General features: G+C 40.0%; 1 protein-coding gene across 2 annotated transcripts in view; it reads left to right on the top strand.

The window, feature by feature from the left end:
- LOC111221724 (contactin-4-like) overlaps positions 1-15640 on the top strand; it is a 159931-nt gene that overhangs the window by 40839 nt on the left and 103452 nt on the right. The gene's annotated exons all lie outside the window — the stretch shown is intronic.

The following is a 15640-nucleotide window of genomic DNA, read 5'->3' as shown; positions in this document are numbered from 1 at the left end:
TGATATACTTTGGAGTCCTCCAAAAAATTTTATTAGGAATACTGTTATGTTTTTAGTCTACATATCTGAGTTCTATACCTTTTGTTGTGCTGCCACTTTCTTTTCTGCAGGCTATAAAAATGTAAAAAATTGCTGAAGATTGGTGATCCATCACAGTGAATATGATGTCAGCTTTTGTTTATATGATATTATTGTTGGGTGGTAATGCTGTGAAGACTTTCCAAATCATTCAGCATTTACAACTGCATCACCATACAATCATAATTTTAACCATGACAGCAACTAAAGCCGACAGGATGTTTACTCTGATGGATGACACATGTCAGGCAAGTTAAGACTCAACAAATTAAGTTTAAAAATGTAGTGAAATAAATGAAATGCAGTTACTGTGTGGAAGGTGAGAAGATGTAAAATTCTGCACGGTCCTTCAGGCAAACTTGTGGATAATTTAGTAATGACATTCACACTCATCCCTCAAAATCCAGCAATTCAAAATAAATTGAGAAGTAACTGCATCTTAAATAAAATCAACTGTTTCTAACCTCTCTTATTGTGTTATTTAGTGTGACTGAAGATGCTCACTGATAATATTCTCTTCTGTCAGTTCTCTGGTTTACGTTTGTTGACTAACTAAAGCATGCGTGCAGCATCTGTCATCACAGCAGTCCTCCTGGATGTTGCAATAACTGCCATCCAGAATGATGCACTCCTAATGTGTCTCCATAATCATGCCCATGGCCCGTGAAGGGCAATCCTTAGGTTGGCGTGCATGTCAGATGGCCTTATATGTCAAGGTCTCTTCTACTAGTGCTGCCCTGATCTCTTCAGGCCATTTTACAGCGACAGGGTGAACATTGACCTCTGTCATTCCACTGAGTGAGCAGCCTGAGGTGAGCCTGTCGGTGCCAGGCCAGCTGAGCCATGCTGCTAGGCAGACTCTGTGGCCCTTTGCCCCCGAGTCAGCATCCGTGCGCACCTCCAAACTAGCCCAGCTGTCCCCACTTCATTATGGGCTGATTAGGAGTAGATTACTCTGTTAGGTGGGGTTTCATCGTCTAATCCACAGCGCTGCTTAAGGAGGCAACTGCATCTCAATGAAAACTGGTCACATTTCAGTAAATTTGTACCTCGTAATGTGACCTCAGAACTCCACAATTTAAACTATTTGACTCACTAAGGTTTTCTTTTTATCATTTTAAACGCTCTTCTCTGGCCTGTTAAAGCTTTCATTAGGGTTGAGATCTGCTTGATGACAGTATTAGCGAGGGCTCAGCAGCAGCCCATGAAACTGAAGAGCGTGTCAAGCTAACCTGGAGCAGGCGTCTCTAGGTGCACTCACCTGCTCTTCCTCAGGAGGAGCAATTATGTCAAGATGAAGGAGGGGGGCATCCCCAGATGGCCTCCAAGCCAAGCCCCTGCTAATTGGCAGCGTTAGGGATTCAGAGCAGGTTCAAGGGAAAGCTATCTCCTCTCCTCTCTTCACTGCCCCTACATCTTTGTTTGGCTTTGTTTTGCTTTGTCAACTCTTGCCTTTTGATATGCATATCAATACATGTTTTATTCATGGCCTTTTTGGAGTAAAATCAGTCAAGATCACCCTGCTGTTGTCTGTAAGCACAAGAAGTGTTTGCCACGAGCATGTGTGGATGGGGTTGCCATTTCAAAGCCAATTTTGTGACGCCGCCTCACTCTCATGCAACCCAAAGAAATGAATGATTTATGTGACTGTCACTTTGAGGGTGCTGAACAACTGAGACTGTACATCCCACACCATTCTTTCAGTTTTCCAACAGCTTGTAGGGTTTTTTAATGAGACAGCGATGCTAATTGAGTGGCTGGAAAAGAACACTGATGAGACGTTCCTGGCACAGAGTGAGTAGGACAGGAGAGGAGAGGGTGAGCTGATGGGATTTTGCTACCCACATCCCCAATGGGCACACGAACTGTACCTGTTTCACCAGAGCGGAGACTTCATTTCAATCACAATGCTAAGGATGTGTAGCTTAATTCAAATTTTCTTTCATTACAATCACATCAGTGTCTATTAAATCTCTGAATCCCACCGTGGTAGAGGCCATATGTGTGAAATTATTACATGTGTGTGACTGTTACAGTGTATTATGCAAGACAATTCAAAGTTTCTCTAATTATCCTATAATCAGATAGGCCACAAGCAGCTATCTGACTGAACACATAGCTCTGTCTTGTGTGGGCTAATGGGACTCTATAGACATTTTTCTTCTTTCTTTTTTGTGTTTGTGAACTGCGATGACGTGAGCGGAGCCGAACTGGTGGCAGATGGTGACAGTTAGCAGTGTCAGGTGTCAATTTACAACGTAAGAGTATGGATCAATCTGACACCTACTCCAATTATTTTATTGGATTGCCAGCAGAAGAGAGGTTAAATGAGGTGAGGGAACAAAGTTGTGACTTTCTGAATCCATGGGTGCCTCCTCAGTCATTATTGTGGTCCCATGAAGGCTTAGATACATTTGTGCTCAGTCATAAGTAATTGTCATATCACAGATGTAATATTACCGTCATTCATTAAATGCTTGCATAAATACTGAGTGACGTGAGAGCTAAATTGTCTATTAGCAATTTAGTTTGTTTACATGCTACTTGTGGCCACACGTTAATGTAGCTGATGCTGGTGAATGGTGTTTACCATTATGAAAGTGCCAGCTTTGTTGCCGCTGCTGTTACTAATTTATTAACTGCATCATTGATTTTCTCTTGGTGTGTGATAAACAGTGGAGATTTCCTCAGTACAGTCCACATGTTTCTACTATGTTTCCACTGTTTTTCTGTCACCATATTGCGCTCACAATGGCAGTGACATAACTGTGACATCCACTTCAGATTGGTCTATAACCAAGGTAACTCTGCTTTCAACTATAAAACTACAGTTATGATGCTTCAGTATTAGTAATGATCCCACAACAGAAAAGACGACACATTCTAAATTCTATGAACATCATCAATGCCTGGTCGAAAATTGAGATTTGACCAATCCAAGAGAAATAGCAACATCAGTCATTTCACAAGTGCCCCAGAAACAGTTTATATTGGATTGACAAAGAACTCTAGGACTTATGACACTGGTCTGTTTGTAGCAAAGGAGGAAATAGTCTGACTCTGTAATAGAGCCACAAAGTTCACAGAGAAGCTCTGGATGATATGGGTTTCATAATGACTGTCAGCTCATTCTCTAACTTTAACTTTTGTAAGTGGTTATTATTTTAACCATGATTACAAAGGTCCCCTAACTTTAAAGGAATAGTCTGACATTATGGAAAATTTGCTGAGAGTTGGATCAGAAGACTGACAGGCCTACCTTTCTAACACCCACATGGTAAATACTTTAGCTTAGCAAAGAGTAAAAACAGGGGCTAGCCTGGCTCCGTCCAAAGATAACAAAATCTGCTAATTAACAATTTATATCTTGTTTGTTTAATATGTATAAAACCTGAGGTGTAAATTTTCAGAGGATTATATTGCGGGATATTTATTGACTGGGAACAGTAATGTGGCAGATAAGACAGTTAGCTTGGCTCTGTCCAAAAGTTTAAAAGAATATCTTCCCCAGTAAAACTCATCACAACCACCACTTATTTCACTTTTCTTTTTTTCTTTTTTTTTACATTTTACAGATATTGTTACCCTTGGACAGAGTCAGGCTAGCTTTTTTTATCCCCCCAGTTTTCAGTCTTAATGATAAGATAAGCTAACCAGCTACTGGCTCATACAGTAGATACAGACATATATCTTCTCATCTGAACTTTCAGCAAGACAGCAAATATGTATATTTCACTGTTGTTTTTCTTCTGTGTGAAATAAACCAAACCTTAACCATAACTGTGTCAGATCAGAAAACTGATATTTTTGCTGTTTTGAAATGGTGAGTTGTACGGTTTTAGAAATGGAGATAGAGGCACCCAATCACAAAACAATTAGTTGTGGCATTCTGCCGGGCAGTCAGCACATTTTGCTGTTTAATGTGTCGGACTTGTTGTGGAGGTGAGGTCTCTCCTTTGTTGTTTCGTGCCAGGCGTTGCTGCCTGGATGCTATGCAGCTGTTACATCATACACGTTAAGGCTTGTATGCTCATTTGTCTCTTCACTGGGGAATTCAGTCACCCTAGAGAGGACTGTGATTACATGTCTGATTACATGTCCGAGTGGAAAAAAAACATCAGGGCAATAATACTGTTCGAATCCATTGTTAGAAGGTGATGGATTAAGAAAATAGGATTTATTTCTGTCTCAATAAACCTCTTCATATACAGTATGTTGCTACAGAGTGTTTACTTGTGATGTTCACTGGCTCAGTGTTTGTACTGCAGACTGTGCAGTAAGGCTTTTAAATGGCCACATTAGAGTGGCACGCTGTTCACTAACCATGAACAGTAAATTTATAGCATGTCTAATGGTGTTGGCAGAAGAGCACTGGTGGTGGGCAAAACAAACAGAAACTCTGTTTGGAAACAGTCATTTTTTGGTGTATTATATTCCAGAGCACAAACAGTGCTAACATGGTTTGTACTGGATGAGTCAGGAGTTTGTTTCCATTTATTTCAGTATGCATAATATAATTCATACATCTGGTCTGTGTAATGTTAAATACATATTTCTGAGGATGAAAAGGTTCTAATCAAATTAATTAAATAAATGTCTCCGGTCAAACCACTTGGCCCACAGCTGCCAAGCATAACAATGTCTCTATTCAAACCCGTTCACCACAGTTTTTGGGACGTTTATTCTGTTTCATTTTTTGCTAACCTAACCGTAGCGAACAATAAAAACACATCCAACCAGCTATTTCACATTTCACACATGATGAACTTTAACGTGGATGTCCTGAAATTTCCTGTCCTTTCTCAGAGCAGTTTGCGCCTCATCTCTGAGAGTGCTCTATTGTAGCTCCAACTGAGGCTTTTCCAAACAGGTCAGAGTCGGAGCATGAAGACAGTTCAGGACGGCCGAGTCAGAACCGTTTTCAGGCCATTAATCTTCTCCTTTATGTCCGGCTTAAATGAGGGCAAGCATAGTCTGTCCAAAAATATCTCCCTTCCAGCTCTTAGAAGATCGTTGCTGATACCATGTGAATAGCTGTTTGATTGTGGAACTGTTGGATGACATTAAAACCTGCCAGCACTCAGTGGATTAGTTTCAGAGAATCAGTACACAAAGGCTGTAGCAGTGACCGATGGAGTGGAGCTTGGTGAGTGCAGGGAGGAGGTGTTTTGCAGGGCCACAGATTCCATTAACCAGACAACATACTAGTGTTATAAAGTGGTGCATTCTATTGTATGTAGGTTTTTCAAATGTTAAAGTAATGCACATCTTGCGGACAGGTGCATAAAAAAATGAAATCATGCTCCCCTCCACTGTCAAGAGTTTTAGTGCCGCAGCCTGAGACTTCAACATTAAGATGTTGTTTCACATGCACTTTTTCTGATAAAGTATTTTCCAAATTCATTTCCCTTCAGTTCCTCTAATTTCTGTTTATAATGTGTTCACAGCTGATAAGCATGCACATCAAACTCTAATTATACAATTTCATTCCAACTGTTGTAGGAGTTGTGTCATTTCTTTCTGTTATTAATTAAAGAGGTAATCAGGCTTCGGTCTTTGTTGCTACGGCTACAGTCAGACCTCTTAAGTTGAGCAGCTGCGGGTCCGAGTCGAGACAGAGTCTGAAAAAAGAAAAAGTAAAGGAAAAAAAAAATCAGTGCCCAATCAGTCTAAAAAATTTAATGATATTAGAAATAAAATATTTTTGACCAATGTTAAGAATTAATCATGAAAGTTTTATGTGTGTCCAACTGGGATTTGTTGTCAAAACCGTAGTTACCACTTGCCGAAAATATAACTAATTTGACTGAATAAAATGTTGCAGACACACGCATACAGACACAGGCGCACACAGGGAGAAAACCAGAAACTTAGAAGAGACCGAGTGAAGTCAGAGTGAACCCCCCCCCCCCCCCTCCCCCTCTGCTCTGGCGTGTTTGCATTTCTTTAAACCAATCACAGTCGTCGTGGGCGGCGCTGAACCTGGGATCCAGTGATGGTGCCGTTGCAAAAAAGTGTTGGGGGAAGTCATTAAAACGGTTAATTTCCCAAAAAGAAAACACCATGAAAAAACAGCGAAGGCTTATAATGATCCAAATATTGGTCAAAACTTGTCATTCTGTTGTTGTTTCCTGTAGCAAAGGGGATTTTGAAAACGGTAACAGGCAGGAGAAGCAGAAAGGGAGGAGATTGCCACCTGGAATAGGCGCAGGCTACATTCAGTGAGTCAGAGTAGGTTCACCCAAATCAGTCAAAACACCAGAGATCGCTTTCTTTGTCCTTGCTTTGTTCTCTGTCCTTCATGTTCATAGAAGTGCCATGATGGCCTTGTGTCACTTCACTTAAAGTAATAATGGTAACCAACACACAGCCAGAAAATCAAAGATGTAAGTTTGAGTTTTTTTTTTTCTCAAAGCTGCCCAAATAATGGCTGTGATCACATATTGTGTTAGTGAAGAAATTGTTTCATTAACCTCGACCCAGGTAGAGGTGTAATGAGAGGTGATCTGATAGTGAAATGTTTACAGAATGAAAACTAAACTTGCAGTATAAAAAGTCCTATGATCTTAGGATGAATAACACCTTGTAAATTTTTAAAGTACCAAAATAAATACAGAAGTCGACTAGAATACATTCAAATGGGAGAGCAAACTCTCAGACTGGCACAGGAAAAAGTGAGGAGTGAAAAGATCAAAGACATCTTCTTCATCTGTACAAATTTCTCATCTCATTTAAAATTTGAAAATCTTTGAATGTCACTAGAATGTAGGCAACAGCCAATTTCCAGGGCGCTGGGAGTATTCCCTGTGGCAGTAACCTGGCGCTTTGGGCTGACATGTTTCTCCCACATTGTCGCATGCAGATGAATCAGGTTGAAACAGCCAGAAGAAGAGCAGCCCATCACAGGTGTGCGAGGCCTACTGGGAGGCCTGGTAACGGTACCTGAATGTTAGAGAAACATAGGGTTAGGATTTTAATGGTGACCTATTTCTGTTCTGCTCAGCGCGGCATGAGGACATGCTAAACAACCTCATCTGAACCGAAATTTCCAGCAGCTTATGTTCACAAAGAACTGAAACAAAGCAGGGGCTTGCCTCCTGCATGCTGTATATATACTCTGTGTGTGTAGTAGGGATGTAAACAGACAAGATAATTCTGGTGTGAACAGATAATGCGCTCTGAAAAGATACAAACAGCATCCAGATTTCTGCAGTCATTTGTTTTCCTGTCACATAGTTGATCAGAATCATAACTCAGTCAAATGAAAACACACAGGCATCACATACACATAACTGTCTCTTTGCAGTGTACAAATGTCCATTGCAGACTTTATCGGGAACTGATAATATACAAAGTTGTTTGATTATAAAGCAGGTCTAGGTTCTATATTAATACTGTGAAAGTATCAAAGCGCTCAGTCCACAGAGAAAAAGCACACAGCCTGTATTCAGAAACCAGCCAACAGGACTTCTGTAACTTTGTGATGTCACAACAAAGCAGTCACCACTCTCAGCCATGCCCCAAGCCCCGCCCACCTGGACCCACCATCCAACCTGGCAGGATTTCATTTCTCTGAGTGTTTACCCCAAGTGATTATTTTTATACTGTTGTTACCAGAGCTCCAGAGAGAAGCCTGAGGGAGGAGATGTGAAACTACATTGAGATGGTTTTTGGTTCTTAAAACCACAAATATATCTTCTTATGGATCAACACTTCAAATAAAACACAGGAAAAGTGTAAAATATGGACCTTGGACACATGGAGGTGTAGAACTATAGGGAGTTTAATACTAGTTAAAGTCACTTTTCATCAAATGAGTTGTTTACATCATGATGTGAGAAGGTATAGGTCAGGTATAGGCAGAACAACAACTTAGATGGTTTAGGAAAAAATGGTGGAAAACTTACTACTTTGTGAAGGATAGTGAAGCGTTTGGTTGCCATGGTTACAATAATAAAGATGAGGTTAAGGTTAGGCCAGTGGTCATGGTTAAAAGAAATCCATGGTGACTGTTGGATGTCCAATGTTTTGTTGAGCCACCCACCTCAACCTCCTCCCTACGTTGCTCTATGATTACATCACCTGGCTGCCTCTGTTTCTCGAGGGCTTTGTCACTTGAATGTAAACAGGTCATTTTGGGCCACTGAAATGACTTGACGCTGCTGTTCTTTGGTAGAACAGTCTCACAAACACAAACTGACAAGGAGTTAGGAACCATTGCAAAAGTGGATGCACAATGGCCAGAGAGAGAGCTTTTCAGATTTTCATCAATAGCTTTCTCTTTTTTTTCATAGACAATCCAAACCAACTGTATTTTCATCTGGACCTTCTCCAACATTTTTTTTTATTTTTTTGCAGCTGAGGTTCTAATACAAATCATGCTCTATGATTCAGCTAATTTAGGCACGTGGTTCTGTTTTCACCTTGTGGATCTGTGTGTGTGTCATCATGGTCCAGGAGAAACCTACTGTAGGAACTACCACAGAAGTTGTTTTGGGTACTTTGGCAGGTGTTTGTGTCTGTAGACAGATTTCTGTCACCATGATGGTGTCACAGCTGGAACTCTACAGGTGTGTAGTTGAGATCACAATGAAGGCAGAGTTCAAAGATGGGTGTGGTCTGACCTACGAGTACTGAGTAATGTAATCATGTAATAACTACTAGTCATGGGTTGGTGTGGTGACTGTTGTGATCCCATCACGAGATGGTCTCTAGTTTCGTATATTTGTGAGCAGCTGAATTTATACAAACGTTTAAAGTGTGCCTGTTGTTAGGCGCTGATTTCTTCACCTGCGTTAATCCAGTGCACAGCTTTCTTGAGAGCATCATCCAAACAACTTCACACTCGATTCTGCACTTCCTTGGGTCCTGAGCCAATGCACCCTGCAGAGTGTGTGATCAGTTGGCTGCTCCGCTCCACTCCGATAATGTCTGGGTGTCAGCGTAGAAAGTGCTGTGGCAGTTGAGTTCTGCCTTTTTTCAAACCCTGGTACATGCATTCTGTGAATTGCCTGGGTGCTGCGCTGGCCCTCGTAATGTATTTCCACCATTTTCTTCATGTTACGTGACATGTAGAAAAGCAATGCTTGAAACTTTCTCAAAAAGTTAGAGAGCCAACACAGAAAATAAAAGACTTCTGTCGAGTTCCGTTGTAAGCCAGGCCTCATTTCTAATTTAAATCCATATAGAGACTTTTGTGAACTAAAGAGATTCAGATAGTAGTTTTGCATTATAACCCGACAGTGTATGCTGCCAACAGGTCTACTGCTGTTATTCCATGAAGAATGGCATGCCAACAGCAAGAGTAAAAGTGAGCATACTGCCTGCAGGAAGACTGGATTAAGATAAATGTGCCTCATAGTGGAAAACTGCATGTGTATAAAGATATATACTGCATTTGCTAATGTTTATTTAGCGCATGAAATTTTCAACTTGGCACAGAGTAACCATAATAAACAGTGCCTGCCATATCTGTGCAGATGATTTCACAGATATTTTCACAGCAGTCCAACTGAGAGTATCTCTGATGATTTATGAGTAATAAAGATATTAATCTTCACTGAATATAAAATTGAGTGATGTGAAATTTCTGTCACTTTATCAACTGACACAAAGGACTCTTATTCTGACAGGTGTGGATTAATGGAGGCATTGTAGCCTGTTTGGGGAAATTATCTTCCTTTTCACAGCTGCATTTTATTATTATTATTTATTTAATTATTTGTTTGTTTGTTTATTTATTCATTTTGTACTTCAGTCCTCTACCTCCTTTGTGTTTTATTGAGTGACTTCAGATAATGAGACACATTATAAACATGCAATATTATCTGCCATTTTCCACCCTTTGTGTAAGGTTTGAATTATTCTTGTAAATGAAGATGATGGCAGATACACAACAAGGTTTGTTAAGTGCAGTGCAGTTGGAAAGCCCTTGACTCAAACTACAATTGCTGTCAAAAAAAAATGGCTATTCAATACGACCATGCCGCCTGTTGTGGAACAGTCAGTATTATCTTTTGCTACAAATGGTGCAGTGTTGCCTGATGGCAATGAACACACAGTCAATTTATTTTGCCCAAAATTTTACGAGGTTACAGCAAATACACTAGGCCGTTTGTAGCCAAAATATTGAAAAAGTTGTTTGCCAGATGAGACTTGTTGTGTCCTTGAACGACCTGAATAATTCCTATTGGATGATCAGGAAACAACTAACTCATGCCAGAAATAATTAGAAGGGAAAGGATGAGCAAGCATGTTGCTGTATTGTTTTAAATCCTCTTTTGGAGGGATGCTGGTAAACGGCTGAAAGCCCTTTCTGAGCAAAACTAAGTAGCAATTTGCTCTCTCCACACACTGCAGTTGTAGCCATAATCATAATTTAAAATACAAATCTAAGAGATCTGTTTAAAATTAAAAATGCATTGCAAATTTCTTTCTTTCTTACAATATCACTGTCTGGACATATGCAGATTGCATGTATGTCAGAGGTGATACATTTAAATGCTGTGTTCAGTTTTGCATAAAAAAAAGAATAGCTTAACCCCCATGCCAAAATTAGCATGAGGTTTGAATGCTATTTGGGGATTGGAAGCATATTCCGGTGCTGCAAAGATCTTAGGTGTGCAGGGAGACTTTTTCCTGAATTACCAGCTTATTGAGCAGCTCTTTGAATTATGCATTACCCTATAGCCTACATGTCATTATGTACAGCTATGCATACTGAAGATCTGCCACTACTTTCACAACACAAAAATTCATGTTGTTTTAAGACACATGTACGCTTACTTCCTCATTGAGAAATCTGGATCAGGCCTTATGCCCCGCCCATCACCGCTACTGTACTTGCACTAGGTTGACAGGTGAAAGAGCATGTATTTGTAAGAGAGTGTGTATCAAGATGGTTAGTTTAAGAGGAAACATCAGAGACTCAGCCACATGTTTGAGCCTCAGTCAGACCCAGACTCAGGAGTTTGTTGAGGAGTCAGGAGCTTGTTGTGACCAAAATCGGCAACTAAAAGATGTATCAGAACAGTAAGTGTAGTGATTTGTTTATGTTTGTTAGCTTGTAACTGACAGTGGCTGTGCCTTCTGTCCTGAAAGGTTCCAGTGATCGGTGAAAGAGCAGTGCGTATCAATATGATTAGTGTTAGGGGAAACATCAGAGAGACTCAGCCACATTTCTGAGCCTAAATCAGACCCAGACTCAGAAGATGAGGAGTCTGTTAAACAGCGACTGGCAGACATATCAGAGCGGATAGCGTAGTTAGCATCTTTTATTTGTTTATATTGTTTGTTAGCTTGTAACTGGCAGCGGCTGACACAGTGCTAATACAAACTCTCTCTGTACTGACAAGGTTTCAGGTAAATTTTTTTGAAACCCTGGCTCTCTGAATCTGTTTTTATGATACTGTCATTGGTTCACTGCAGTTCCAAGGTGTAAATACTCAGTCATGGTGTTGACTGCTTATTTTGCTCATGCTATGTCTTGTATTATATAAAAAAAAACACCATATGGACATGTTAACAAGGTTAAAAACTAGATTTTCATTAGAGGGGGTCTTTAAGACATAACATGCACTATATGAATTTTCCAAAATATTGTATTTGAAAGTAATCCAAGGTTCTGCAGAATCGTCCAATTTTAATGTTTTGTTTAATGTGTCTGCCGGTCAATAAAGAAGGTGATAAAGAAAAGGTCAGAGGATCAAAATGTGAGGTTTCCTCCCCAGAGTGGGACTCAAATATCAACTGCAAATTTCAAAGGATTCCTATCATTACATGTGGAGAGAGCTTGTCAAGGACCTAAGTGTTTGTCAATAGGAAATTTTGACCTGACAGTGGTGCTGTATGAAGGGTCACAGGGTCAAGTAAATCATTAGAAGCTATCATCCCAAGGCTACTCATATCTCCACTAAATTCAAAGGGATAGGGGCAGTGGCAGTTGTGGAGCTATTCTGTAGTTCTAAGCGTACTAAGGTGGATGAAGTGTATCAATAGATTAAGATTGCTGCCCCTAGTAAAAATAAAAGAGCAGATGAGGTGTCTAAATGTCCTGTCAAAATAAATGTTATCTGATATTTTCTACAGTGAATTATTTTTATATGCTTCACTGCAAAACTGCAATAATTAAATTTCAATTCAACGACAAAGTGAAATAAAAATATTGATAATAATAGATCAGTTAATTATGGAATTAAACATTTAGAATTAAACACTTTAATTAATGAAATGAACATTTTGTTGATTTTATTTGTTCATTAATGTTCCGGTTTAGTTACTCTGTTCAGTTTTAAACCGACATTTAATTCAATGTGTTAATCATTTTCAGTAAATACAAAAAAATTAGTAAATACTGAGGACAGGCACTCAAATGCAGCAATTTTAGATGTTTTCATCCATACCAAACATCATGCAGTATGATATTAGGTTAACAGCATTGAAATTAGACAGAGGTAATGCAAATATTATCTGCAATGGGAATTAGGTGATAATGACTATTATAATTATTATAATTATTATAATTATTATTATGCATGTTCTCCCCGTGCTTGTGTGGGTTCTCTCCGGGTACTCCGGCTTCCTCCCACAGTCCAAAGACATGCAAATGGGGACTAGGCTGATTGGTTACTCCAAATTGACCATAGGTATGAATGTGAGAGAGTGAATGGTTGTTTGTCTCTGTGTGCCCTGCGATGGACTGGCGACCTGTCCAGGGTGTACCCCGCCTCTCGCCCGAAAGGATGCTGGGATAGGCTCCAGCCTCCCCGGTGACCCTACTAGAGGATAAGCGGTAGACAATGAATGAATGAATGAATAATTATTATTATTATATCAAGTCATAGTCATAGCACCACCACATAGCACCAGAGTTACAGTCATGGTTTGATTTACATGAAATTTTCATAGTTTGTTCTACACTTGAATTTCCAGGAACATAATGCATGTTTGGTTCATATTCTCTAGAATATGGATAAAAGTAGTAATACAAAACATGCACATCATGTCCGCCACCACACAGCCCATGCAGGACATCACATTTCACCATTTTACTTGACCATGGTGTGCGATAGTCGCAACGATGCTGCTTGCGTTAAACAGCCTCCTGCCAGCCCCACCGACTTGCACGACAATGTGAAGGCCCGGTCAACACTGCCTGCAGCTTTAATAACATTAATAATTATAATAATTATAATAATTAAAATAATAATAATAATCAGATTTACTGTATGTTTGATGCAAAGGGACTCACACCATAGATGGCTGCAGTGTCTGTTTTAGTCTTACCGGGAGTTTTGAGCCGCTGGACAATGGGCAAGCCACATACCAACAACTTCACAACTGCAGTTTTTTTGTCTCTATTTTAGTACTATTTGACTGGTCCATAGGCTTGTGCAGTTCCTGGTCCAGACGGGAGTGGGCGGGCCGTTTTAATATGTTTGGCTATGATCTACCAAACAGTTTAAATATCACTACCTCGTAGCCAGTTAAATTTGTTTCACTTGGGTCTGCCCCGCCCACTTCCCTATCGCTGCTGTCAATCAATCAGACGCCTCACATTAGCACGTGATGAAATGGTTTAATCGCTGTCATAACCCCTAGCCACTGTGTCGGTGCGTAAAAAAGTTGGATAAAAAACATGCTATGAAATGTAAGGGTGGTGCTTAGAAGTTGAGAGAGAAGAAAAAGAAGTCGCTCCAATTAGGTGCAGCAAAGTGCCTTAAATTTACCGACTTTTCGTTTGGTGCTAATGCTAGTTCTGTACCAGTGCAGACGGCAGTGAGGAAGACGACGAGGGTACCCTCAGTACTAGCGGTGACATGGGGTGAACAAGAGCCCAGTGAGACAGACAGTAGAAATGAAGGCAAGAGCAAAGTCAGAGCCAGCACAGCGCTCACAGCCCAGACGAAGCTCCGGTGTCATGGTAAGGTGGGCAAAGATAAGGCTTATTTGGCTAGCTTGCTGTTAAGTCATAGTCGCTAGTCAACAGTTATCACAAGTGTCAGTGAGACATAAATATGTTGGCTTGCTGTTTGAATAGCTTAGAGATTAACCACAAGTCAGATATTTTACTGGGTTTAATCAAACAAAACTACTAAAATGATCAGTCTTGGCCAGGTATAAATTCTCAACCTGCTTTAACTACTAGCTTTGCTCATTGACACTGTTTATAGTTTGTGATCACTCTCATCATTAATTATCTGTTACCTGCACCAGAGCTGTGACATCAAATCCTTTTTGGGGTCTGCATGCGAGGGCAATGTCATTGGGTGTAAGCGTAATGTGATCGCACTTCAACTGTGTTTACTTTCTTTTATTCCCTTGGTACCCAGAAATGGTGGGCTATATGCGTATTTATATAGCTGGAGTTACACTCAGTTAACTTCTCTTTCACCTTGTCTCATTACTGAATAATAGACTTATTTACGTTCATTCATTCACTGTGACAGAGGGTGATGGTCACCGTAAGCGAAGGGTTTGCAGTGGAGATGGCTTTGGTAGATGTGTGTTACTGAAGAAGAGAAAATTACTTAAAGTCTTTCTCCACCTTCTTTAATCTTTTCTTCAGTCTCAACAAACTCCATCAGCAGTAGAAACTTGTTGGAGGAAACTCAAGCAACCAAATCAAAGCTGCTGTTGTTCTCATTGTACTGTCAATCATTGTGCACGCAGGCAATTGGAAGTGATTACATCAAGATTATTTGAGTAAAGAAAAAAAAAACAACAACCAACAGGGGACTAGTTTGCTCCTACACAGTCCATGGTGGACTGTTTAGCCGCCTCCCATAGTCTATTGCAGAAACTCCCTTGGTAATGACAAGGGCCTTTTGGTGATTGTAATAATGCTATGGATAATGGAAACAACCATAATAATATTGTATTATAATTATATTTCTGGGATGGACTCTGCCATCCTCCTCCCTTCCCCTGGGCTTGCCCTCTTGTGTTTCCACCCACCTCTGTGGTTGTGGATGTTGGTGAGGGGCTTGCTTTTCAAACTGCAATCCCACAACATTCAGCTCGCCTCCACCTCCAATTGTCAGTGTGATTATTAAATTCCTTTTCTTTTTTTTTTTTTTAGTTTCTCAGATCAGATTGTTAGATTTTTTCTTTTCTCTCATTTTTTTCCTCTTAATCTTCCACCTTGCACACATGCATTTACACATACATACATACTCACCCCACCAACGCCATCACAACACTACCACACACACGCACCAGCACAATTTACCTTGCACTTGACAAACTCGATGAACTTATAGCCTCCCACGCCTTCAGTGTTGTTCGGTTGCTGATCTGTCTATCTGTCTTAATGCCTGTATTCTCTGACAAGTCCACCATTGTTTAATTATGTCTTTAGTTTTGTTATATTGCACCAATAGAAAATGGGAGGGAGGGAATGATTTTTTTTTTCTGAGATACTACTCTGCTGTTCAATGTGATGTTTTAGAACAGAAAAGGGTCCAGACGTCTACAGAGAAACATGCTTTTTAAAGAAAAATGTATTTTGGTTTATGTCTCTCCATCATCTTCTTCTTTTTTGTTTGAGATTTTAGATTTCTAA

Source organism: Seriola dumerili, unplaced genomic scaffold, assembly GCF_002260705.1.
Source record: "Seriola dumerili isolate Sdu_G_001 unplaced genomic scaffold, Sdu_1.0 BDQW01000088.1, whole genome shotgun sequence".
In the NCBI taxonomy this organism is placed as follows: Eukaryota; Metazoa; Chordata; class Actinopteri; order Carangiformes; family Carangidae; genus Seriola; species Seriola dumerili.
Note: the sequence above shows the minus strand (reverse complement) of the source record. Positions and strands in the feature narration are given on the sequence as shown.